Source organism: Macrobrachium rosenbergii, chromosome 58 (assembly GCF_040412425.1).
Source record: "Macrobrachium rosenbergii isolate ZJJX-2024 chromosome 58, ASM4041242v1, whole genome shotgun sequence".
Taxonomy (NCBI): domain Eukaryota; kingdom Metazoa; phylum Arthropoda; class Malacostraca; order Decapoda; family Palaemonidae; genus Macrobrachium; species Macrobrachium rosenbergii.
The window spans coordinates 17,057,011-17,081,390 of NC_089798.1; the positions used below are offsets into that span (position 1 = coordinate 17,057,011).

The following is a 24,380-nucleotide window of genomic DNA, read 5'->3' on the forward strand; positions in this document are numbered from 1 at the left end:
GGTGCGGAACGTGGTGGCGGATTCCCTGTCCAGAACCACTCCGTTGGAGACGGAGTGGTCTCTGGACGGAGAGTCTTTCAATTGGATTTGCCCGGGTTCCTGGTCTCCAAGTGGATCTGTTCGCGACGAGGAGCAACTACAAGCATCCCTGTTATGTGGCCCCGAACCTGGACCCTCAGGCTTATGCCACGGACGCAATGACCATAGACTGGAACAATTGGGAGAAGATTTACTTGTTTCCCCCAATAAACATGTTGTTGAAAGTACCGCACAAACTCAGGTCATTCAAAGGTCAACTGGCCCTGATAGCCCCTTATTGGCCGAAGAGCAACTGGTTCCCTCTGCTTCAGGAACTCAAGTTGCAGAGTCATCGGATTCCCAATCCCAGATTGACCCAAGTAGTACAAACCAAGACTGTCAGCTTCCTTAAAAATTCAGAATGCCCTAGTTTTATGGACTTTATAAAGTTCGCTGCTCAAAAGGGAGCAAACATTGACCCCGTTAACACACTGTTTTTAGAGTCTGATAAGAGAGATTCTACTCTCAGACAATATGACTCAGCAGTCAAGAAATTAGCTTCCTTCTTTAGATCATTGTTTGAAAAGGGCCTTGCCCCGGCCACTATTACCACAGCTAAGTCAGTCAGCCTTGAAGAAGGTATTTTTATATGGTTTTAAAATTGACCTTACAGCATGCGCTCGTCTGAGACCCGTATCGCGCCCACATTCTGTTACGTGGTTCCTCAATGATGTTCTTAAGTTAGCATCTGAGATTGACAACTCACAATGCTCTTATTTGGATCTGTTAAGGAAAACCTTATTTCTGATTAGCTTGGCTTTAGGTGCCAGAATTTCAGAGCTGTCGGCTCTCTCTAGAGGTGATGATTTTGTTAGTTTCCTCCCGTCCGGAGAAGCCCTCCTTTCTCCTGACCGTAGATTTTTAGCTAAAAACGAGGACCCTCAAGACAGGTGGTCCCCTTGGAAGGTGGTGCCTCTTCCACAGGACCAGTCCTTATGCCCAGTCTATACCTTAAAGTCTTACCTTTTAAGAACTCCACAGTGTAAGTCGGGTCCTCTTTTTATCAGAGAGAAAGGTGGAAATCTTTCGTTGAATGCTATAAGACAGCAAATTCTGTATTTTATTAAACAAGCCAACCTGGATTCAGTCCCTAAGGTTCATGATATCCATGCAGTAGCTACTTCCACTAATTATTTTCATAATATGGATTTTGCCGAACTTACCAAATATACGGGATGGAAATCACCTCTAGTGTTTAAACGCCATTATTTAAAATCACTCGAAGCCCTGAAATTTTCAACAGTGGCTGTGGGGAGTGTCATTCCCCCACCTTAATTATCCTTATCCTTCCCCCTTCCCCCCTGCCCGCCTGCCTCATTTACTTCTCTGCCTGCCCTTCTGGATAGATCATGCCTCACTGCCTTGCTCCTCATATTGATATTATTATTGTCTTTATTATTATCTTTTTGGTGACTGTATTTTGACATGCTGTGATTTTGGATTGTCTTAGGGGTACTGGGCTGTTTTTATTTTGCTCCATGTACCTCATAAATTTTCTCATGTTGTAAATGTCTCTCTTATGCTTAGATATAAGTTTATATTTACTCCTTATAATTTTTGTATTATTGAATGTATTTTGCCTACTATATTGCTTTGTGTACCATTTTGTATTCTACTTTTTTAAGGTCGTATTAGTGTACTTTCCTGTTACTAATCATTTTTTCATGTGGAGAGATATTCTAATTAAATCCTTTTCCATAGCTTGTGTTTTTTCTTCAGATCACCTTGTATTTTCCTGTAGTTTGCAGTCTTGGCATGATTCTCTATCACTATTTCACGGCTGGCTGACACGGGGCTGGACTCAGAAAAGGGATTTTGACAAAGGAAAAATCTATTTCTGAGGAAGGCCCCGTGTCACCCGTGACCCCAGAAGTTGCTTTCGCCCCTACTTGCACATGCCAAGCCTGGGGATGATGCTAGTCTGAATGAGTGTAGGTGGCGCTGGTGTCGCCAGCCTGGCGGGCGATGAGCGTGGGGCTGGAACGGCTCACCGCTCTTTTCGAGGGGTTTTGACATGTAGATATCTATCGAGTGTGGCTCTGTGGTTGTGATCCTTTCACTCACCCTTGGTTATACCGACGTCTCCTTTGTGGAAGACGCCGATCTGGGGTAGTAACCCCAGCATTCCTGAAAGCTCTTTTTTTCTGGTATATCTAGCATTTTATACCTAGAAATTCGTGTTAGTATGGAATTTCACCGGGTGACACGGGGCCTTCCTCAGAAATAGATTTTTCCTTTGTCAAAATCCCTTTTTGCTATTATCTCAGTTCTTCCTTTAGACATGATGAATTTCATCCCTGATTCAGATGATTCTCGTTTGATTTTTTAAGCGATTCATAGTTTGTGGTGTTCCACTTTTCCCCATCCTTTTTGCTGAAGATAAATCCATTGATTGGTGCTCTTTTGTATGCTTGTACCTTGGCTCTTGTTAAAACGAGTAAGAAGTTAAACTCTTTGATTCTGTCAGCGAGTTTTGAGGTAATATCGGAAGTGTATCACTTAAAGCTTGTTATCAGAATGCCACTGCTTCAGGTTCCAGTTTCAAGAAGTTGCTTAGACTTAACTGTTATGACACATGCAACATCAAATTTTCAACCTTTTGGTATATTGATCTTCCTAAGGCATTGGCATGTTACCCTTACCTTGATAGACATATTTCCAAAGCTTAGGGAGAAATATCTCATGTTTTTTAGAAAGTTTTAAAGAGTAACACGTAATGTTTATATTTATAAAGTAGATTTAGTGAAGCAACCAGTAGCTGTTGTTGGCATGTCTCATCATTGCCTCCTTAACCTTGAAGTGTTTTAAGGCCATTATCAAAGGAGTCTCAGATCAAGAGAATAGAGAATACTGAAGCAGAAGAACTAAAGGGTGGTTTGGGTTGACTTTTGCACAGATTATCAACCCAAACTGTCCTCGAGTTCTCCTACTTCAATAAGCTTTTTTGAGGTTATCAGTGTTCACATTCAAAGTGAAAAAATTGTAAAGGAACCATTACAGATGTTTTGAACACACAAGTCAAGTAGGAGGCTGTATACAGTTTCTGTAGTGTCTGGCAAAGCTACCCTTGGGTAGTGATGGTTTTCTGGGAAGGATACTTTGTTCCTTTTGTTACTCTCTCCCATGTCAGCATTCCCGATTTCCTTCCCTGCCCACCGTCTTCACAAAGAAAAGTTCTGAATTTGGGAGGAGCTCAGACACTGCTACACAAGGGGGACATCGAGCCAATTTTAGGCCAGTCACCAAAGTAGTGCTCTGCCCCATCAATCAAAGGATATCGCTCCACGTTGCCTTCAGTTCTGCATCGTGCTAACTTGAATATCGCTCATGATTTAGATTTGAAGGAGGTTTTCCATGCTTTTGAGCTGGAAACCCCTAAATCTTCCTATTATGGCTTTGGATGGGATTTGGATGCAGTTCTCAGTTATTGAATGTAAACTCAATTTGAGTCTATGGATATGGCTTCTCTTGAGAATATAACTTTGAAGACACTTTCTTTTAGGTCTTGCTATTGGAAAGTGCTTTAGTAAGTTGTTTACTTTGTTCCAGCAGACAACTGTCTCGCTTTTCGTCTGTTGTTTAGAGTAAAAACAACAACAGAGTGAAAGCCCCGCCCAGAATTGTGACAGAGCCCAATTTAACTGCTTTCATAGGCAACAAAGAAGAGGCTTTGTTATATCCAGTAGAGCTCAAAGGGTGCACATAGACAGACTTAAACCTTTAAGAGGAGACCAAAGTCTCATTCCGAAGATATGTCCTTTTTTCTGTGTTGCATAATTAAGTCAGCACACATGGAGTCGAATCCTGAGCATTTACTTTTCTTGAAAGTAAAGCATCATGCTAGAAAAAATAAAAACAAACATCGATATCATAAGGAAAAGTTAGCTTTAATGAAAAATTTTTTTTACTGAAAAAAATTCATCATAAATCAGAGAAAAGACAACCAATTTGTGTACACTGTAAAAGTATGATAAATTGCCTTTTCAGTGATACAAAATTGATTAATATTTTAGCCATGTGGTGCCACAAAGCAAATAAAAAAAAATGTAAAATATACTTGATTTGTGTGAGTTCAAGTGGAATAACAGTTTATGGCACTTTTTAAAAATAAATTCTCCATAAATTGAAATACATACCAGTCTCATGACAGCAACAAGCATCCAAACACGCCATATCCAGATTTCATTGCTATGACAATTTTTTACAATTTATGGTGAATGTCTTTCAGTGATGACTATAGTCACCATTAGCATCTGAGGTTGAAAAATGGATGACACCCATAAAGTATTTTTTTTAATACAAGCCCAACAGTTACACTTCAGTCATTACTAAAGGATGTTTGCAGAGTTCCCTTGGGCCCTTAGTTACTTTCCCACTTCCTTTCTTCTGTCTTGCTGTCCAGCCTCTCTAACTGTTATATTACTTTTAGTGCAATTGTGGGATTTCTCAGAGTATATTTGAGACCATTGTACTTCACCTCATTTTTTTGTGGGGGGGGGGATCTCTTTAACCTGTTATCCAACCAGTCCAGTTCCCTCTTTTCACTGCCTTAAGTGCTGAGTGGCTAAAAGGGCCCCAATGCTTGGCTTGTCAGCCTAAATTTTACAGTTCATTCTTACTGAAAAGTGTCCACTAACGACCCCATATATTTTTTGTAGTAAATCTGGAGAACATAGGGAATGACTTACTGCCATTAATACTGCCATGGGATGCTACTTTGAGGGATATCTGGTGGTCAAGTTAGGGTTGTTCTTCATCCCATTTGTGTCCAAGGTGATGAGCTTGCCAGAGGGTGAGGCATATGAAAACTGGTGGGTTGTATTAAAAGGAGATCTTATTTATGAAAAAGCTTTTGTTATATAAAACCTTAGTTTTATCAGATTAGTTCATAAGATTTTAGTGTTTCCTCATTCATGTTCCTATACTTCTACAGGAAGGGTTCATTTCGTTACCTGACAGTGTACAAAAAAGAAGGATCTACAATTATGAGTAGTGAAGCAGTTGTTGGACTTGCTGATGCAACCCGCTCAACTATTTTGGGCTTACTTCAACGTTGTCCAGTCACAAATAAAGAGAGACAAGATCTTCTACCTGCTACAGAAAGAGATCGGCTCATGAACCCAGAATGTAAGATTTGCTGCTTGTTTGTGTGTAGCACTGTATAGTGTATTAAAAGATGAATAGATTTTATATCCTTGTCTCAACACAAATACAGACCTAATATTTTTCTTGTACTTTTTATCTTCAGAAGACAGAAAATGTATTGAGAATTAACAGAATTCATTTGGAGTATCATACCATAGTGATTAATGATTGAGTATGATTGACAATATACAGTAAACCACCCTTATTTCGCGGGGGATGCTTACCACCCCCCTGCAAGTAGCTAAAATCTGCAAATACTTAGAACCCTTCTAAAAATACTTAAAACTGGCTATTTTGATAGTTCAAACACACAAAAAAATCTAAAAATGCTTGTACAGGTATAATCCTACTCACGATGGGGTTAGGTTCCAAAAAACCCATCGTTTGTTGGAAAAAATATATCTCGAATATAGCCTAGCCTACGCTAGGTTATTCAGTACCTAGCCTACATTATACTCTGTACATACACGGTACAGTAATTATTAACATCAGCTTATTCTGGAGGTTCATGCAGAGTGACTTATGATAATTCAGTACAAAGAGAAATTGAATAACAAACAAGAATTAGCTTAGCCTACACTAAGGTATATCGTATACATATGCGGTAGCCTAGCCTACATTATATTCTACTCTATATTCACATATTAATATCATATTATACAAACGTCAACGTAATGAATATACATCTTTTCCGTGGATCTTTTAAAATGTTATGCTTTAATTCACTGTATCAAATAGTATTGTGTACATTCTTATATTGCTTTTGTATTATAAACTGCGATCTTAGCGATCAATGGTTTGGTTTGGAAATCGATTACGCGGTAAGTTTATTTTGCCATATTTAACTCAGTTCAGAGCGCTCTTCTTGCTTCTAGTTAGCGTAAATGAATCTCTAGATACTTTATTTATATGGGGAAAAGTTCTTTTTCGTTATACAAAGTGTTTTCAAGTTGAAATAAAACTTAAATATGTCTTGTTGTGAAATTAATTTAGCTATTTTTTTCGTTAATAGATGACGTTGGCCGTTGGGGGCATGTTTGTTTTGTGTAAAAAAAAATCAAGATTCCGTTCGCTATTTTCACTTGATTTCATCATAATATGAACTTTATGTATTTATCGTTTATCAGCGTAAAAGTAGCAGTAATGTGTTCTTTCATGCCCAGTAGTTTTGATTAAAATACTTTCTCTCCAGTTTTAATTATGGTTAAGTTTCATCCATGTTGCTGATGCATGATAATTCATAGTCATGAGCAGCTTGAACATTGTTTTCTCAGCTTCAGCTACAATTTGCAGCTTAAATTTAGCAATATACAATATTTCCTTGCCGACCTTTTATTCATACCATACTCATACCAAATAAGGGTATAATGTAAAAATATATCAGTCCTGTTCTACTTAACATCATTTGTACTATAAATGTGGTAATTGTTTACTACTGTACGATGGTTGAAATACAAGCAAAACGGCTGTCATTATCCGATTCGGTTATAAGCAAAACAACAGTTTCTCGTTTGGTTGTTTATGGTTGTAGGCATTTACGCAAGAGTATAATGTTACTAACAATACTTTTATCATTGTCTTTTGCTTTTTTAACCAGAAGATGGGATAAACAGATGGAGGAAAAGAAGGTCTCTCTTGCTGCTTGATTGTATGCTGCTGCCTGTGCCCGCGTGAAATTTAAAAATATTTTATAAATATTGTTGTATCAGTATTAGTTGCTTACCCCATTGCAAAATCGTATTATCGTAAGGCGAATTATCTTAACTCGAGCACTACCTGGGTACTTGAGTATTCTAATAGTTTTATCACAAAAAGTGCATTTAGTCATGAAAATGATATGAAAATACAGTAATTAGTGAATATTTCTTGGTGAAAAATACTGCGAATGGGTGAATTTTGAGTGAATGTGTATATATGTTCCATAGAGAAATCTGTGAATAGGTGAATCTGTGAATCATGAGATTGTGAATACGGGGGTTTACTGTAGTGTAGAGAGTGGAGAGGCATCCCTGCAATAACTTCAGCATTATTCGTTCATTCTGCAATTTCTACACACTGAATAGTTATTTGTTCCGACACGATATGCAAACTCCCGGTCCTTTACATTAGGAATTACTTTCAGCGTAGGCTGGAAACGGCAGTTGAACTTTCGAACAAGGTGATTAGGCAGTTAACTACCATTCGGGAGGGGGAGTACCACCACCCCGGATGTAAGCATTCCAGTTTGCTTTTGGCCTTCGTGGAATGCAGACGTTCTTCACTCTCTGCCTGACTGCTCTTCAAATTTTCCGGTGGGATTTTTCCATGCATTTGCTTGATAATGAATGTTGATAAGCCTTCTAAACCCCCCCTATCCCCAGCGTGTGTGTCCTGGGGTGGGAGGCAAAAGATGTAATACTTTTCGATCTAGCATCGATACAGCCCCATGTGCCCTCTGCCCAACTTGCAGGGGACGTGTGTGTTCACGCGACGCTCCCTGTAGTGAGTGTTGTGCCTGGTCTCCCGAGCAATGGAAGAGGTTCGAAGGGAGGAGACGCTACCATCAGAAGCCCGCCAAGGAATCGTCCGAGGGTAACAAGGCCCCGACGACTCCAGTGGTGGCTAATCCGTCTGGATCGTTCCTCCCTCCGGACAAACTTCCCTTGCTTGCTCCCTCTCCCTCGGATGAGGACTTCCCCTCCCCTTCTTCATTCGTTTCATCGGGTGTGGAAGGGCGGTTGCTCAGGACATCCTCTCGGGTGCTTCCCCTCGCTATGGGGCGAATTTTTTCCCCCAGAGCAAGTGGAGGCTGCCCATTTTGACCCGACTGTATCCTCAGGTTTGGGGGTGGAAGCGCCTTCCATGGACCAGGTATCGGACTTATCTTCTGCCTGGCTACACCTGGGTCTACCTGGTGTTCTGTTACTGGAGGGCCTGGTATCCTACTTGTCTGGCGCTCCAGTGACAACCAACTTGGCTACTGCTTCCACCAGCACGACTGTCACCATGTCAGTATTTGGGAAGCTACCTGTGTTGGTGGCTTCACATCTTGACACCCAGGTCTCAGCTGCCCCTGCCACTCACCATCTTGTACCACTGCCCCCTGGGTTCCTGGCCCCACTATCTCGACCTGGCCCTTCATATATGGTGACGTCGTCGGTACCATACGTATCTATGCCTGCTCCAGTTGCTGACCCTGGCTCGTTCATTCATGGAATGGTCCCGGTTCCTTGCTTCCCAGTCCCTTGGCCCAGCCTGGCTGCTAACACGCCACCCATGCCTTCGACCCTGGCTTGGCCCGGCCTGGCTGCTCACGCACCTCCTGTGCCTTCAACCCTGGTTCCTCTACTGAACATTCCTGGCTGCCGCGCTAATGTTTCTGCCCCGGCAACTGCTGGCCCGAGCACCATCTACGCTGCCCGGGTTGCCCTTGCTGCTGTGGCCCCCCTGGTTGCTCCTGAGTCTTCGGCTGCTCCTGCATGGTTTGGGGATCTGACCTCGACCCTGAGGAAGATGCCAAAGAAGAAGTCAAAGAAGAGATCACGGAAGGTGTCGTCATCTTCGTCTTCGTTTGCTGCCTCTTCTTCTTCTTCTCCTTCTGAGGCTACCCAGCCAAAGAAGAAGAAGCCTACCTCTCCCCCCCAACAAGAGGTCTTGCACCAAGACCTCTAAGGGACTGCCTCCTTCCACAGGGAAGGCAGTGGGATCTCTCTTGCTGGCTCTTCCCGATCCACATATCAAGGAACTGCTGCTCTAGCTCCCGGGTCAGTCGCATTGGGGGCCAAGGGTATGCAGACCACGGTCCGCACTCCCCCTGCTGCACCAAAGAAACCTACTTCTAAGGCCAGCAGGTACATGTCGGACGCTCACTCCTGAGTCGCTCTGAGTACCCAGGTTTCCAAGGAGACCCGGGTATCCCAGTCTGGTACGGGAGAAACCTCTCTCCGTACAGACTCGGGTGTGGCCAGTGAAAGAGTCCGGGCATGCAGGTGCCTGACTCTTCCTGCTGGTACTTCTGTGAGTGCCAAGCCAGGTTCCCAGGAAGGTGCACCGGTCCCTCGAGTCCAGACACCTGGAGAAGCAGAGAAGAGGTCCCCTGCTCAGTCTTCCCAAGAGGTTACGGCCTCGAAGAAGACTGGGGTGCATCTAGAAGACAGCGCAAGTTCGCTCCAGCCAGCCGTACGCTCGACTCCTCCCAGTCCCTGGCCACTTCTGCACGGCCAGCCTGGCTCGGGGGAGGCGAGCACGCGGCTCGACTCACACGAGCCGCTCCGCTTCCTCAGGAGACTGCTTCGCCCAGGCGAAAGTGCTCTCCTCAACCTGGGCTGCTGTCACCACTGCGGGTTGGTGATCGTTCCCGGCCCACTGTCCCTGTTGGTTCTGTCAGCCTGCCCCTCTACCTCCTGGGCTGCCCCCTTACCTCCTGGGGGGCACAAGTCAGACAGAAGGCACTGTGGCGAGTTGTCTCCCCAGAGTTCTACCTCGGGGGCGTACATGCCTGGCTCGGTCCTCGGTTTGTCTTATGCCCGCGTGGTGCAGATCACGGGGGTCTGCCGAGGTTCTCCCTCCTGCAGGGAGAGTAGATCAGGAGGACCGCACCCTGGAAGGACTCGAGGGTCCTCTCCCCCAGGATGCGGACACTCCAGAGATATAGAGGACGTTTGCTGAGGTTATTGCGCTGATTCGTCAGCACAATGACCTCGGGGAAGGGACCATGGCCTCGTCTGTGAATCGTCCATCATGCCTCGAATCCTACTGGGGACCCAAGAAGGAACCCAAGGCTTCGGTGGGGTTGCCGTGGTCCACGCTTGCTGAGGGGGTCCTCGATCAAGTGAATGGTCTTGTGTCTGGGCAAGACAATTCCCTCAGATTGAACTGCTCAGACAAGCTTCTTCCCCCTCCTCTGCCTCGCCAGAAGCACTTCTATGCTCCGTCAGAGAGGGCATTTCCGCCTAAACAGGTTGACCCAGACCTGGTTTGTCTGGATCCGGGTCTTCCGTTGCAGCAACTTACTGCAGAGAGCATCTCCCTCTTTCAGCAAGAAGCCGCAACCCTGGAAGCTACCGCCATGGCGGCCTTCCAGGCAGTCTCCTGGCTCGATCTGTGGTCCTTCACAGTATCCAAGGTGGCTGCTTCCTCGGGCGCTATCGTACCCGGGGAGGACTCCACCTTTGGGAGACTATGCCAGTCTGGAGGTAGGGCCATCTCCTACCTTGCCCACCAAACGTTAAACCTGTGGGCTAACCTGGTCTTGAAGCGAAGGGACGCCGTTCTCTCTCGCTTCTCCAGGTCTGTGGGACCCGAGTCGGCAGTGACCCTGCGGAATGGACCGTTGCTGGGTTCTGCCTCTCTCTCCTCCCTAGAGAGTTGGTGGACGCTGTGGTGGATAAGCACCGGGCTGATGACAGCGACCGGCTTGTCCACCAGGCAGTGGCCAAGACCTACAGGTCTTCACGTTCCACTGCGGCCAGGCCCTCGGGTCAGGTTAGCACTTCCTCGGCCCCTAAGAAGTCCCAGTCTTCGAAGGGGTCACGTGGAAACACCCAGCCTTCTTGCTCTAGAAAGAGCAGGTCTTCCTGGCTCTTTCAGCCTGCTTTCCAGTCCGGAAAAGGGGGCAAGGGGAAGAAGAAGAAGGGGAAACGCTAGAGGCAGCGTTCCCCCCAAATGCTGCCGAAGGTGGGCGCTGCCCGTTGAGCCATTGGGCGACATGGCAACGACACGGAGCCTAGACCTGGATAGTGGATGTCCTTCGGGAGGGATATCTCCTACCCTTGAGTCTCGGCCTCCCCTCACCTATTCTCCGGTCCATCTCCACACATACATCCAAGGAACTCCGAAGGACTCTGCACTACAGTAAGAAGTGCAAGCCAAGCTGAGCAAGGGTGCTTTTACAGCTGTGTCTTTCTTGAAGAGAAAGCCACAGGGGGATGGAGACCAGTCATAGACCTCTCTCCCCTGAACCGATTCGTTTGCCAGACTCACTTCACGATGGAAACAGCGCGATCCGTGCTTGCTTCCATCAGGGAGAACGACTTCATGCTTGTGGTGGACTTGAAGGATGCATATTTTCAAATACCTATTCATCCGTCCTCTTGCAAGTACCTCTGCTTTATCCTCAGGGGGACGGTCTTCCAATTCAAGACACTCTGCTTTGGGCTCTTGACCGCTCCCCAGGTATTCACGAGAGTCTTCTCTCTCATGTCAGCTTGGGTCCACTTGCACAGGATATGTCTATTGAAGTATCTCGACGACTGGCTCGTCCTGGCGAGCTCCCGCTCGCAGTTGCTATAGGACAGGGATCGACTCCTTGAGTTATGCCATGATCTTGGGATCTTGGTGAACCTCGAGAAGTCAGATCTCACCCCCAAGCAGAGGATAAAGTACCTGGGCATGCTGGTAGACTCAGTGGCAGCGAAAGTTTCCCTCGGACTCTCGTATCAGCAGGTTTAGGCAGGCAGCACAGCTGTTCCTGTCACGACAGGAGCAACCAGCCCGGCAATGGCAAGTCGTCAACGGTCACCTGTCATCACTGAAGAAGCTGGTACCTCATGGACGTCTTCACCTGCAGTCTCTACAATGGAGGCTAAAGGAGTATTGGTCCCAGTCCTAAGACCCCCCAGTCCTTTCTCATCCCGCTTTCTGAGGAGGTGAGAGAGAGGACCTTGGCTGGTGGATGGACGATAGGAATCTCTTGATAGGAGTATCCCTGCATACTCCCCCTCCGGATATGCTGCTGCTCTCAGACACATTGACCGCGGGAGGGGCACACATCTGGAGGAGTTGCTGATTTTGGGAGTGTGGCACCGAGACGACAAGCACCTTCACATCAACATCCTGGAACTCAAGGCAGCCTTCCTGGCTCTCCGGGCATGTTGATAGACCCTTTAGTAGCAAGAGATTTTTGTAAAGACTCTTGCTTCAGCAGCCCTTCTTTCTACAGGTCTTCCCTTTAGGCTCTACCAGTTCTTGTTTCCCTTCCACCTCCAATCTTAGATTGCAAATGTTAGCAATTGGCAAAGTGCAAAGTTTATCTACCCCTCTTTCTTCCTGTTTCTTAGATAGAGCCAGGTGTCCTCTCCACTGACAGCCATGAGAAACATCATTCTTAGTGACTTCCTTGGAGTGGAGTTGAGTCACCTAGAGGACATGGTACACTCTTGAACAGGACTCACAGACAGGTGCTGATGCCTTTGTTTGACCATATTATCTTTGATGGCATGTTTTTAAGACTTTGAATGGGAACTATTAAGCCTAGCATCTGCTGTGCTGAATGAGTATATTCACCTGTTTACCTCTTAGTTACCATATCTCTATGACATTCAGTTGCAGACCATCTTATTTTACAGCATGCATAGTGTGTAGGACTCTACATATAGCTCCCAATCTTTAAAAGCATCAGGTTTTTTGCAATCTCAAACCCATTAGTTCTCAATGAGACCCTTTGTTCCAGTATGCAATTCATAAGAATTTTCTTCAGGAGTTCAAGCCTTCAGGCACAGATACAAGTAATGCATTTGTAAAGAAAGTGAACTGAGTTTTTGTAATGCAAGGCTAGGTTTTTTTTTTTTTATTACAAACTTGTCACTCAATTTGGAAGTTCTTTTTCCTAACCCCACTGAGCTTGCAGCCAATTTTCAAACTACATTAGCAGATGATGTTCATCAATGAGGAATGAAAGTGCAAAGGTTCATATGCACCATTCTGCCAACCAGCCAGCAGGCACTCCTTTTAAACTTCCAACTATCCTTGGCCATTACTATGTACACAAAACTGTGCCATCATGAAATAAGTTAGCAAAATTATCAGCAGCATATAATCAACCTGAAATTGTGTGTTCTTGGTGGTAATTCTGTTTACCTTATTACGACTTAAGAGAAGGGAATTAATTACATCTCAATCCCACCAATAAATGGTGCAAATAGTTTTGTTTGCATAAAACTGCTGTTGATCACAGAGAAGAGTTTGGTAAATTGCCACAGGTGCTGATATTTTTTCTTTCCTGATTCATTCACATCACAGCAAGAATATGAGAACAATGACATTTGACTCAGGAATAATAGAAGTAGCTCAGAAATATCAGATGACAAGAAAAGCCAAGAAAGATGCTTCACGGTTCCTGTGGATGAAATAAAGTAACTGATTATGGAATTTCACGTGCACCAACCTTTTACTTTCTTAGAAAATGGTGGGATTTGATTTTGATGCTGTAGGTAACAATACAGTAAACCCCCCTTATTCGCATTCTCATAATTCGTGGACTCGCCGATTTGTGGATTTCTCTGTGAAACATTGGAGAACATATACACACATTATTCGTGGAAAATTCTCCCATTCGCTGTATTTTTCACTGAGAAATATTTACTAATTACTGTATTCTCATATTTTCATGACTAAATGCACTTTTTGGGATAAAACTAGTAAAATACTCAGGTATAAGCATTTTTAGAGGGGTTTTCTAAGTATTTTTAGATGGTTTTTTTGTGTTTGAACTATCAAAATAGGCAGTTCTAAGTGTTTTAAGAGGAGTTTTAAGTATTCGCGGATTTTAACTATTCAAGGGGGGGGCGGGTTATACGTATCCCCCGCAAATACAGGGGGTTTTCTTTATGCATTATGTTTGGAAGTTTATCACCTTCAGAGTTTGGAAGGCTAATAGAAATGCCAAACAAAAATAGATAAAGGCACTGAATCGAATAAGGGATTTTGACAAAGGAAAAATCTATTTCTGGGGGAAGACCTGTGTCACCCGGTGAAATATCCTTTTAGCACATATTTCTAGGTATAAGTATTGCTAAATATACCAGAGAAAAAGCTAAACACAATGCCAGGGTTACGACCCCGGATCGAACGCCATTTATATATGGTGTCGGTATACACAAAGGTTGAGTGGTGTCACTGCCACAGGCCTCCGCCCTATAGAGCTCTCTAATCTCAAAACCCGAAAAGTGAGGAGCCGTTACATACCTCACCTTCTTCTCCCAGCCAACCACCACCTCAGCCGCCATCTTGTAAACATCCCAGTTAGCACCTCCAAGCTTGGTATGCCACTGAGGGGGAAAGGAAATACAGGGGATGGTCATGTAAGTTGACACAGGTCTTCCCTCAGAAATAGATTTTTCCTTTGTCAAAATCCCTTTTCTGGGCTCGACCTGTGTCACCAGGTGAAATTATAACAGAGAATCAGCCATACAAAAGCTTGGTGGAGCCCTCTAAGAATTACCTTAATAGAGCTAAATAAAACTATAAGAAAATTACTGTGTTTTAATAACCCAAAGCAGTAATAATAAAACATGATTAACAATATAGGGCACACAGACAAAATTAGTTACACCAAGACACTTAAGGCTAACAAAAAGGGGAAGGCTAACAAAAAGGGGAACAACAAAATATGCAAAACGGTCAGGAGTCAGGCTGTGAAGCAGGGCGCTAGGTCAATTCGCCCCCGGCCAATTCGTCAGCCGGTCAATTGCCCCCGCCAATTAGGTTGCCAGCCAATTGTCGCCAATTCAATTCGCTTGAACAATTTGTCCCCAAGTTAACTCCTCGTTGGGCATTTTGTCTCCAATGAAGACACTAGGTTGTTTGTTTTTTTCTTATTATTTTCCTGTTTTGGACAGTTGAAAACAAAAGGTTTTTTACTTAGATCGAGTTATTTCTAAAGAATACACCCATCCAATAACATGGCTACCTGCAAGATTTTAACGTCTGAGAAAGGAAAACAAAGTGGTGGATCAAGAGAATTATATATATACTAAGAATAAGGAAAGTGCTGATAGACTGAAGATCTACTGAGGTGTGAAAAATCGTGCATGCAAGGCGAGACTTCATACTGATGAAAACTATACAGAGATTAAGAAGGTTGGTATCCACAATCACGCTTCAACTGCCGCAGAGGTAAATGCAAGGACTGTGGTCTCAAATATTAATGAAAATCAGTTTCATCTCGACGCACTCGCTCAATAATTGCTGGTGAAGTTGAAAAGTTAAATGAATGTGCTTTATCACAAATTCCTCGGTTGGAACAACTCGTAAGTATATCAGACGTTGGAGGCAAGCAGATGTTAATTATCCCGCAACCCCACAAACAAATGTTGGTTCTCCATTCCATTCCAAGTGAATATTCTCGCTTAGACACTAATGAAATTTTTTTTACAGTATGATAGTGGAATCGAAGATTCAAGCAGAATTCTGATATTTGCAAGTGATGAAGCGCTGAGACATTTAAAAGTGTACAAGAATTGGGCGGCAGACGGAACATTTAAATGCTGTTCTAGTATATTTTTTCAGTTATATTTAGTTCACGACAGATCGATACTTTAAGTGTACCACATATCATTGTTCGCATTGCTATCAAACAAAAGCCAAAGCACATATAATAGACTTTTTGCCAAAATAAGTGAATTGCTGCAGGACTAAGGCCCAGATTGCATGACTATGGATTTTGAAAAAGCAGCCCATAATGGATTTCTTGAATCGTTTCCTCGCGCCAAATTTATCATGCTGCTTGTTTCATTTAGGCAAAATGTATGAGCATATCTTTCAAGAAGGAATGAAAAGCAGATATCACCAAGATGACAGTTTTAGTCTTAAATGCGCTGTTTTGTTGCCCTTGCCTTCTTGCCGGTAGATGATGTTGTCGATGGCTACGAGGAACTTGTAGATGATGATGATGATATTCCACAATCGGTAGTTTCCTATTTTGAGAATAATTACATAGGACCCCTTAGAGGAAGAGGAGAAAGGAGGCGACGCCTTGAACCACCATATCCATTAACTATTTGGAATGTTTGGGATAGATGCATGTCGGGGATTGCTAGAACTACAAATAGTTTAGAAGCTTACCACAGTGCACTAAAAGACACACTGAATATGAGTCATCCAAATATTTGGAAGCTCATAGATGTTTTTAAAGTGAGGAAAGGTTTGCTAGTGCCAAACTACAGAAATTTATTCAAGGAGATGATCTAAGGCAAAAGAAAAATACAGACATGAAGGTGTATAAAAAAATGTCATGGAGAAATATGATCCCAAACGAAAAATTACCTCTTTTGAAAGCAATCGCACATAATCTTAAATTTTAGAAATTAAATGCTTAACTAATTTTTTTTTAGAATTTTATTGTTTTTTTATTTTTTCATTTTATAGTATCATAATGTTTTGACTATAAATTTAAATGAAAATAAAACATTATTTCCACATTTTTTATTTCTACATTTTTTATTGTATTTATATTGTAACTATCTCCTTTCCTAAAAAAGATACAATATTCTGAGCAAAGTTTCTAAAAATATTTGAACCAAAATTGTCGTTAGACAATTTTAGTAGCTAATGAAGGTCAGAATGAGAACGTGAAAATAAATCATTGAACTTGACTATTTGGCCAACAACCATTGACTTGGGGACTAATTGGTCAACGACGAATTGGTTGACGATTTAATTGGGCTGGCCTTCGACTCCGACCAATAGAAGTTAATTGTCGTCGATGAATTGACCGGATGTCTGAAGCAGGCCTGACCTAAAGATAGAAGGCATGGCAAAAGTAAAAAAACGAGGCAGGCAGGCGAGAACATGAATAAAGTGACAGGATAAACTAAGGTTAGAAAAGTTATTCTAGGCAGGAGGAACAATATTATTGCAGCCACTGTGGAAAATTTAAGAGCCTCTAGAGATTTAAGGTAGTCGTTTGAACACTGTTGGTGATTTCCAGCCCGAATATTTTTAAGATCATCAAATTTAGTTTATTATGGAAATAATTAGTGGAGGTGGCCACCTGGGTCGAATATCATGTATTTAGTAGGTGAACGGGGTTTGCTTGCTTTATGAAATATAGTATATGTTGCCTGATGGCCTTTAAAGAAATGGTTCTCCATTTTCTAAAAAAAAGAGGGCCAGACATTATATTAGAAGTTCATTTAAATAAGCCTGTAAAGTGTTAACTGGGCATAAGGACAGATCCTGAGGAAAGGGGATAACCTTCCAAGGGGACCATCATTTTGTGGAGAGAGATTCTAGCCAAAAACTTGAGATTGGGAGACAACAGAACTTCTCCTGACGGGAGGAAATCAACATGGTTCGGACTCTAGAGAGAGCAGACAGTTCAGAAATTCTGGCACCTGGAGGCTAGGCTAATTAAAAATAACGTTTTCCTTAACCCTTAAACGCCTATTGAATCATCAACGCCGATAAAATTGTCTGTTGTGCCAGGCGGACGCATTTGATGAGAGCTAGATTAAAAATTTCAACTTTGCTTTTGGTCAACCTTTGACTCGACCGCAAATGGTCGAAAAACGCAGTTGTAATGGAAAACTCAACATCATCTAGTAATATTCAATCATGTACCTTCATTTTGCAAACAAATTAAAGTCTCTAGCACAATATTTCGATTTATGGTGAATTTTTGAAAAACTTTTTTACGCGACGGATGGCTTGAGCAATGAAAATTTCATAAATTCTTTCCACATATTTTGTCGTAATAGTTGTTCTATGTTAGCCCATTCTGGTCACATGCAGAAAGTTTTATATATGAAAATGTGTGCAATTTCATGCACAATACAGCAAAATACAACCACATGGTTAAAGGCTTTATCAATTTGAAAGATTTTCATATAAACCACTTCATAACTGCAAAAATTTCAACTTTGGTCAACTTTTTTTTGAATGTAAATGGTAAAAATGCTTGTTTTTAAGCTAAAATTTTTATTTGATCTAGTAATCACAATCATTTTCCTTCATTTTGGAAACCAAAGAATCTCTAGCACAATATTTTGATTTATGGTGAATTTTTGAAAAACTTTTCCTTACGCCCACGCCAGAAATTCAGGGGGAGTCATTGTCGTAATGTTTGCAATTTAGCAGTTTTATATTTTTCGTTACATAAAAGTTTTATATATGGAAATGTGCGCAATTTCATGTAGAATACAACAGAAAATAATTCATGGTTGTAGCTTTATCAGTTTTGAAATATTTTCATAAAATCTGTGATAATCAGGTGAAAAATTTCAACCTTCTAGGTCAACTTTAACTGACCAAATGGTAAAAACGCAATTATAAGCTAAAACTATTACATTCTAGTAATATTCAATCATGTACCTTCATTTTTGCAACAAACTGGAAGTCTCTAGCACAATATTTCGATTTATGGTGAATTTTGAAAAAATTTTTTCCACGCTCATGCTGTAACTGGCCAACATCTCAGAAATTCTTTCATTATGTTGTCGTGAATGTTTGCATCGTTTTACATTAGTCGTTACATAAACTTTTATATATGAAAATGTGCACAATTTCATGTAGAATACAACAGAAAATAGATTTTCATGGTTGTAGCTTTATCAGTTTTGAAATATTTTCACATAAATCACGATAATGCTAAAATTTCAACCTTCGTCAACTTTAACTGAGTCGTGATGGAAATGGTAAAAACACAATTGTAAGCTAAAACTCTTACATTCTAGTAATATTCAATCATTTAACTTCATTTTGCAACCAAATTGGAAGTCTCTAGCACAATATTTCGATTTATGGTGAATTTTTGAAAAACATTTTCCTTACGTCATGCTGGTAACTTAAAAACATCTCAGAAATTCTTTTAATCTCACCTTGTCATAATATTTGCAACCGCTTTATATTAGTCGTTACATAAAGTTCTATATATGAAAATGTGTGCAAACCCAATGATAGAATAAAGCTTGGCAATAAAAATAACCCATGGTTGTAGCTTTATCAGTTTTGAAATATTTTATAAATCACATAAATAGAAAAAATTCGACTTTGGTCAACTTTAACTTGAATGAAATGGTCAAAAACTGCAATTGTAAGCTAAAACACTTACAGTCTAGTAATATTCAATCAATTAGCTTCATTTTTCAACAAACGGGAAGTTCTAGCACAATATTTAAATTTATGGTGAATTTTTGAAAAACATTTTTTACGCTCCACGCTGTTACATTAATTCATGCATCATTTTGTGATAATATTTTCTCTGTGTTGCTTTGATCGTTTTAAAATTTGTTATATACCAAAATCATCGCAATTTAGTGTACAATACAACTAAAAAAAATTAACTCATTAGCTTTAACTGCTTTTTTATAGCGATTTGTATACAATTATATACAAGGTTTTTTTTTCAGGGTCATATATTCCAATATTTATATATGATAATGATATTTTTTCATTTCTGATGGTTGCATACTAAACTTCAGGCAATGACAAAAAAATGAGCCAAAAATGAACTCTTAATCTTAAAAACTAAGTGTGCTGTGATTTTTTGAAAAACTTTTTTCCGCTTCGACAGCGCTTAACTCACCGAACGCTGAAGCATATGGGAGACGTTTTTGTAAATAGGGCTTTGGGGTTAAAGGGTTAACAGACTTGAGAATGAACACAGTTCATTATCAGTGTCTGATGCTAATTTAAGCACATCATTTAAGAACCAGGAAACCATGTGGGGACGGGTTGCTGGTCTAAGACGAGCGCATGCTTTAGGAATTGATGAAAAATATGAGTCTGTAAGGTTAATATTAAAGCCATGTAAAAATATTTTTTTAAAGGCTGATTTTGCTGTAGTAATAGTACTAGAGGCCAGTCCTTTCTCAAATAATGACCTGAAGAAAGAGATTGCCAGGTTTGTGGTCATTTCTTGAGCTTCAGATTCTCTCAGAAATAATGCTAACTTTTTAACTGCTGAGTCATATTGTCTGAGGGTAGATTCCCTTTGTCTGATTCTATGAACAGTGTATTAACAGGGATCAATGTTAGCATCTTTCTGAGCTGCAAATTTCATGAAGTCCATAAAGCTAGGGCATTCAGAATTCTTGAGGAAGCTGACACAGTCTGAGTTTGTACTATTTGTGTCAGTTTTGGACTGGGGATTTGTATGTGCCGGAGTTTCAACTCTAGAAGAAGAGGAAACCAGTTGCTCTTCGGCCAGTTGGGTGCCACAAGTGCTACTTGACCTTTGAATGATCTGAGTTTGTGTAAAACTTTCATCAATAGGTTTATTGGGGAAACAGATAGATCCTTTGCCACCTGTTCCAGTCTATTGACATCGCATCTGTGGAGTGAGCTAGAGGGTCCAGATTGGGAGCCACGTAACACGGAAGTTTGTGGTTGCTCTTCTGTGGCAAACAGGTCCACCTGGAGACCTGGTACCTGACGACAAATCCACTCGAATGATGTTTTGTCCAGTGACCATTCCGACTCCAGCGGAGTTGTCCTGGACAGTGAATCTGCAATGACATTCGGACACCTGCCAGATGGGTAGCTGACAGGTGCCAACGGTGTTTCCTTGCCAGGGAGAAAATTGCTATCATTACCTGATTGATCCGGCTCGACTTGGAGCCCCCTCTGTTTATGCAATGCACAACTACTGCACTGTCCAGTACCAGTCTGATATGAATCTGTCTGGTTGGATGTAGTTTCTTTAGAGTTAGAAATACTGCCATTGCTTCTAGAATGTTGATATGGAACTGGCGGAACATAGTTGACCACGTTCTTTGAACTTTCTTGTGTTGGGAATATCCTCCCACCCGCTCAGGGAAGCATCCGTATGGATCACCAATGATGGAGGGGGAAATTGGAGAGGCACTGACCTTGACAAATTCTTGACTGTTGACCATGGTGAAGCCTCTTCCTCAACACCAGCGGAATTAGGGACATCTTGTCTCTGTATCTGCTGTTTGCTCGCCTCCGCCATACCCTGTTTATATCCTTCAGTTTGGCTTTCAGCAGCAAATCTGTTACTGAAGCAAACTTCAGACTCTTTTGGGGCTGAGGCTCTTTGTTTTTGAGGAACTGCCTGGTAGCTTTGGCTATTTCCTCCTTTTGGCTGGTGGAAGTGACAGTTTGTGTGTGTCCAGATCCCATTGATTCCTAACCATTGAAATCGAGCCTCCGAACTAGGCGGGATTTCTTCCTGTTTATTTGAAAACCTAAGGATTCCAGGAAGCTGATCACTATGGATGTTGCTTTCCGACATTCCTTGGCGTTGGATGCCCAAATTATCCAATCGTCCAGGTATGCGGCCAGCATGATCCCTTGGGACCGTAGTTGTTGGACTACTGTTTCTGCCAGTTTGGTGAAAATTCTGGGGGCTATGTTGAGCCTAATGGCATGACTCTGAACGAGTATGCTTGTTTCCCTAGTCTGAACCCCAGGTAAGGAGAGAAGTTTCTCGCATTTGGGACGTGGTAATAAGCGTGTGAAAGATCTATAGAGGTGGTGACGGCCCAATGGGGAAGTAGGGTCCGCACCTGCGAGATTGTAAGCATGCGAAACTTGTCACATTGAATGTATAAATTGAGACGAGACAAGTCTAGGATTACTCTTTGCTGAATAGAGTCTTTCTTGGAACACTGAACAGTCTGCCCTGAAATTTCAGGTGTCTCACTTTCTTTATTGCCCTCTTTTGAAGAAGGTCTTTTACAAAGTCCAGGAGGGCTTTGGATGGAGACTGATGGAATCTGACTGGCGGAGGAGGCCCTCTGCTCCAGCTCCATCCCAGACCCTTGGAAACTATGCTGTGGGCCCACGGACTGAAGGTCCAACGGTCCCGAAACAGATGTAACCTCCCGCCCACCTGAGGAGACTCACTGAGCGGAAGAGGGCTTACTTCCTCTACTTCCTCGGCCTCCTCTTCCCCGTGAGAGAGGACGTGATGCAGATCTACCTCTGAAGGAGGCTCTGGCTCTGCTTCCCCTCGCATTTCTGTTAAAACCTCGAAACGCCACTGGCTTTCAAACGAAGCTTTGAAAGCCGGGGACGCCATGAAGTTTGGCGAAGCAAGGGTTTGCTGAGCCGGCTGCATCAGAACAAAGTGTTGCTGAGGCTGAGCTTTAGAGGTTGAAGGCTGACCGATCTGAGAGACCGGTACAGCTTGGAGCATAGTTTGGGCCTGAGGTTTTCTGTACCTCCTGAACCTTTTCCTATCCCTGGCTTGAGGTCCGGCGGACTCTGTGGCCTTCCTTTTAAAGGGGAGACCCCAGCGGGAGCAAAGGCTCTGATTTGCTCTGGTTGCCTCTGCCAGAACATTGTTGACCTCATCCTCAGGGAAGATGTTAGGGCCCCAGATAGAACTCTTCATGAGTCTATTGGGCTCGTGTCTGATAGTGGCGTCCGTAAAGATGTGTTTTCGGCAGTTTAGTCTCGCCACTACAAAGTCATACAGGTCCGCCTGGAATGCCGCTAACAGGGATTTGGTCAGGACCTGGAAAAGAGGTTCTTCAGCGTAAGTTACCGCCGTTACCTCCCTAATAGTAATGGAATGCAGGGAGCGACTCAACCTTCATCTAGCCTCGAATTCCGCCTTCAGAAGGGCCTCCGGAATCTTGGGAAGCTGTTCACTAAAAAGAGTGGAGACGCACTCGGGGTCGAGTTTGCCCACCATGAACGTGGCCGGAGCTCCCAACCAAAATTCCGAATCTCCGGGGAAGACGAGAGAGGTGGGATCTGTCTCCCGGAGTTGAGGCAGCGGCTTACCCTCGATTCCTGCCTGACTAGTCAGCACTGCTATCTTAGTCGTGCAGGGGTAGGGATGGAGTCACCCACCAAGAACATCGTGAAAGTCCTTTAAAGGGGTAAGCTTAGTATTTTCGCATTCCCATTCAGTGAGAGCGCATCAAGGTGGATTGGGCTTGGTCCCTAGGAAGATAACTGTCTCCTTCGGGACCTTGTCTGATCTGATCCAGGCTTCCTCTGTAAGCCTGGCATAGCCTGGGTAGGTAGGCACCAGGTCGGGTGGAAAGAATTCCAGTTCCTCCAACCGACGAGTTCCCAAGCCCTCGATGGTCAGGGTATCATTGTGCAGAGGAGCATGAAGAGCCAGACGCCACGGGTTTCCCCTTATCAAAGGGGAAGTCTGGAGGCATCCGGAACAACGAAGATTGTCCTGCTACTCCGAGCACATAAACCCGGAGAGCAAGCTTTCCTGGGTCTGCATCCTCTGCCAATGACTTCACAGACTGACCAGAGGTCTGTAAGCTGAAACGAGCTGGGAGGAAAGGTCTTGAATCCTGGCCTCGACCTTCTTATCTAACTTCTGCATTAGAAGTTCTGCAAAGGCCTCAGGGTCAAAGTTAGGCTGAGGGGACTAGCCTTAGACGCCCTGGATCGTGACCCCTTGGGTGGGGGGAGGCCTTACTAGTGGACGCCACTGGGCTAAGAGCCAGTGACGACCTTTGAGGAGCTGGGACGGATTAGACCTATGAGGCCTAGAGGACTTAGGTAGGTCCTTTTTTTCAAGGTTTTCACCTTGGGGACAACAGACCTTGACCTGTCCTCAAGGATAGCTGATTTAGGAAAGCCTTGAAATGAAGAAGAAGAGGAAGAAGAAGAACCAAAAAGTGGATTAGTTAAACTCACTCCCCCTGCCTCACTTACCACCCTACCTTCTACCTGGTGGTCCGGATCGACGCTCATAGGTTCGAGGTGGATATTGATGGCCGCCACCTCTTCCACCACCTCTCCACACAGGTTGTCTTCTTGGGAGGGTTGCATCTCCTCCCGGATCCATTCAGTTAAAGGGGCGGCTACTTCCGCCGGCACTGCGGCTGAGATCCAGGCTCCGGGGTAGAGGAGATTACATATCTCCTCTGACAGGACATACGGCTTCCCCGACGCAACATTCCTCCCAAACTCGCCAACCCAGATCTTCAGGGTCGACAGCGAAGAGATGCGGGTAATATGGTCAGACTGAAAGAAAGGAAAGGATTAACTGAAAATATTCTCCAAATGCCGTATATGTCAATATAAGACATTAAAGTCAAAAAGAGACTAAAGGTTATTGGTCTCTAAAGCTTACCGACTCATCCACCACTCGCTCGTACAGAGCGTAGCAAATCTCACAGCCATCCGGGTGCCAGACGACCAAGTCCCCAACGCGGACCGAGCAGCCGGAGTGCGAACGGCACACCTCATGGCCACAGGGTTGTTGGAGAACCGCTGTGCACCCAGGCTCCTGACAGCATACCATCTGTAAGCGGAAAGATGATACATGAGTATGCTAATAAGGTTGCCGGAGTAGGTCCGCGGAAATAGGATACCTTAACCTAACAATGGGTGATGGAACATGCTTATCGTCAGGCAAAACCCGCCGGATTAAATCCGGCAGTATAGAATTAATATACGATACATAAGTAACGCAGTTAAGGGCCGCTGAGTAGGTCCGGCGGTAATAGGATACCTTA

General features: G+C 43.2%; 1 pseudogene; it reads left to right on the forward strand.

Annotated features, from left to right (window-relative positions):
- LOC136837153 (3'-5' RNA helicase YTHDC2-like) overlaps positions 1–24,380 on the forward strand; it is a 1,085,270-nt pseudogene that overhangs the window by 249,895 nt on the left and 810,995 nt on the right.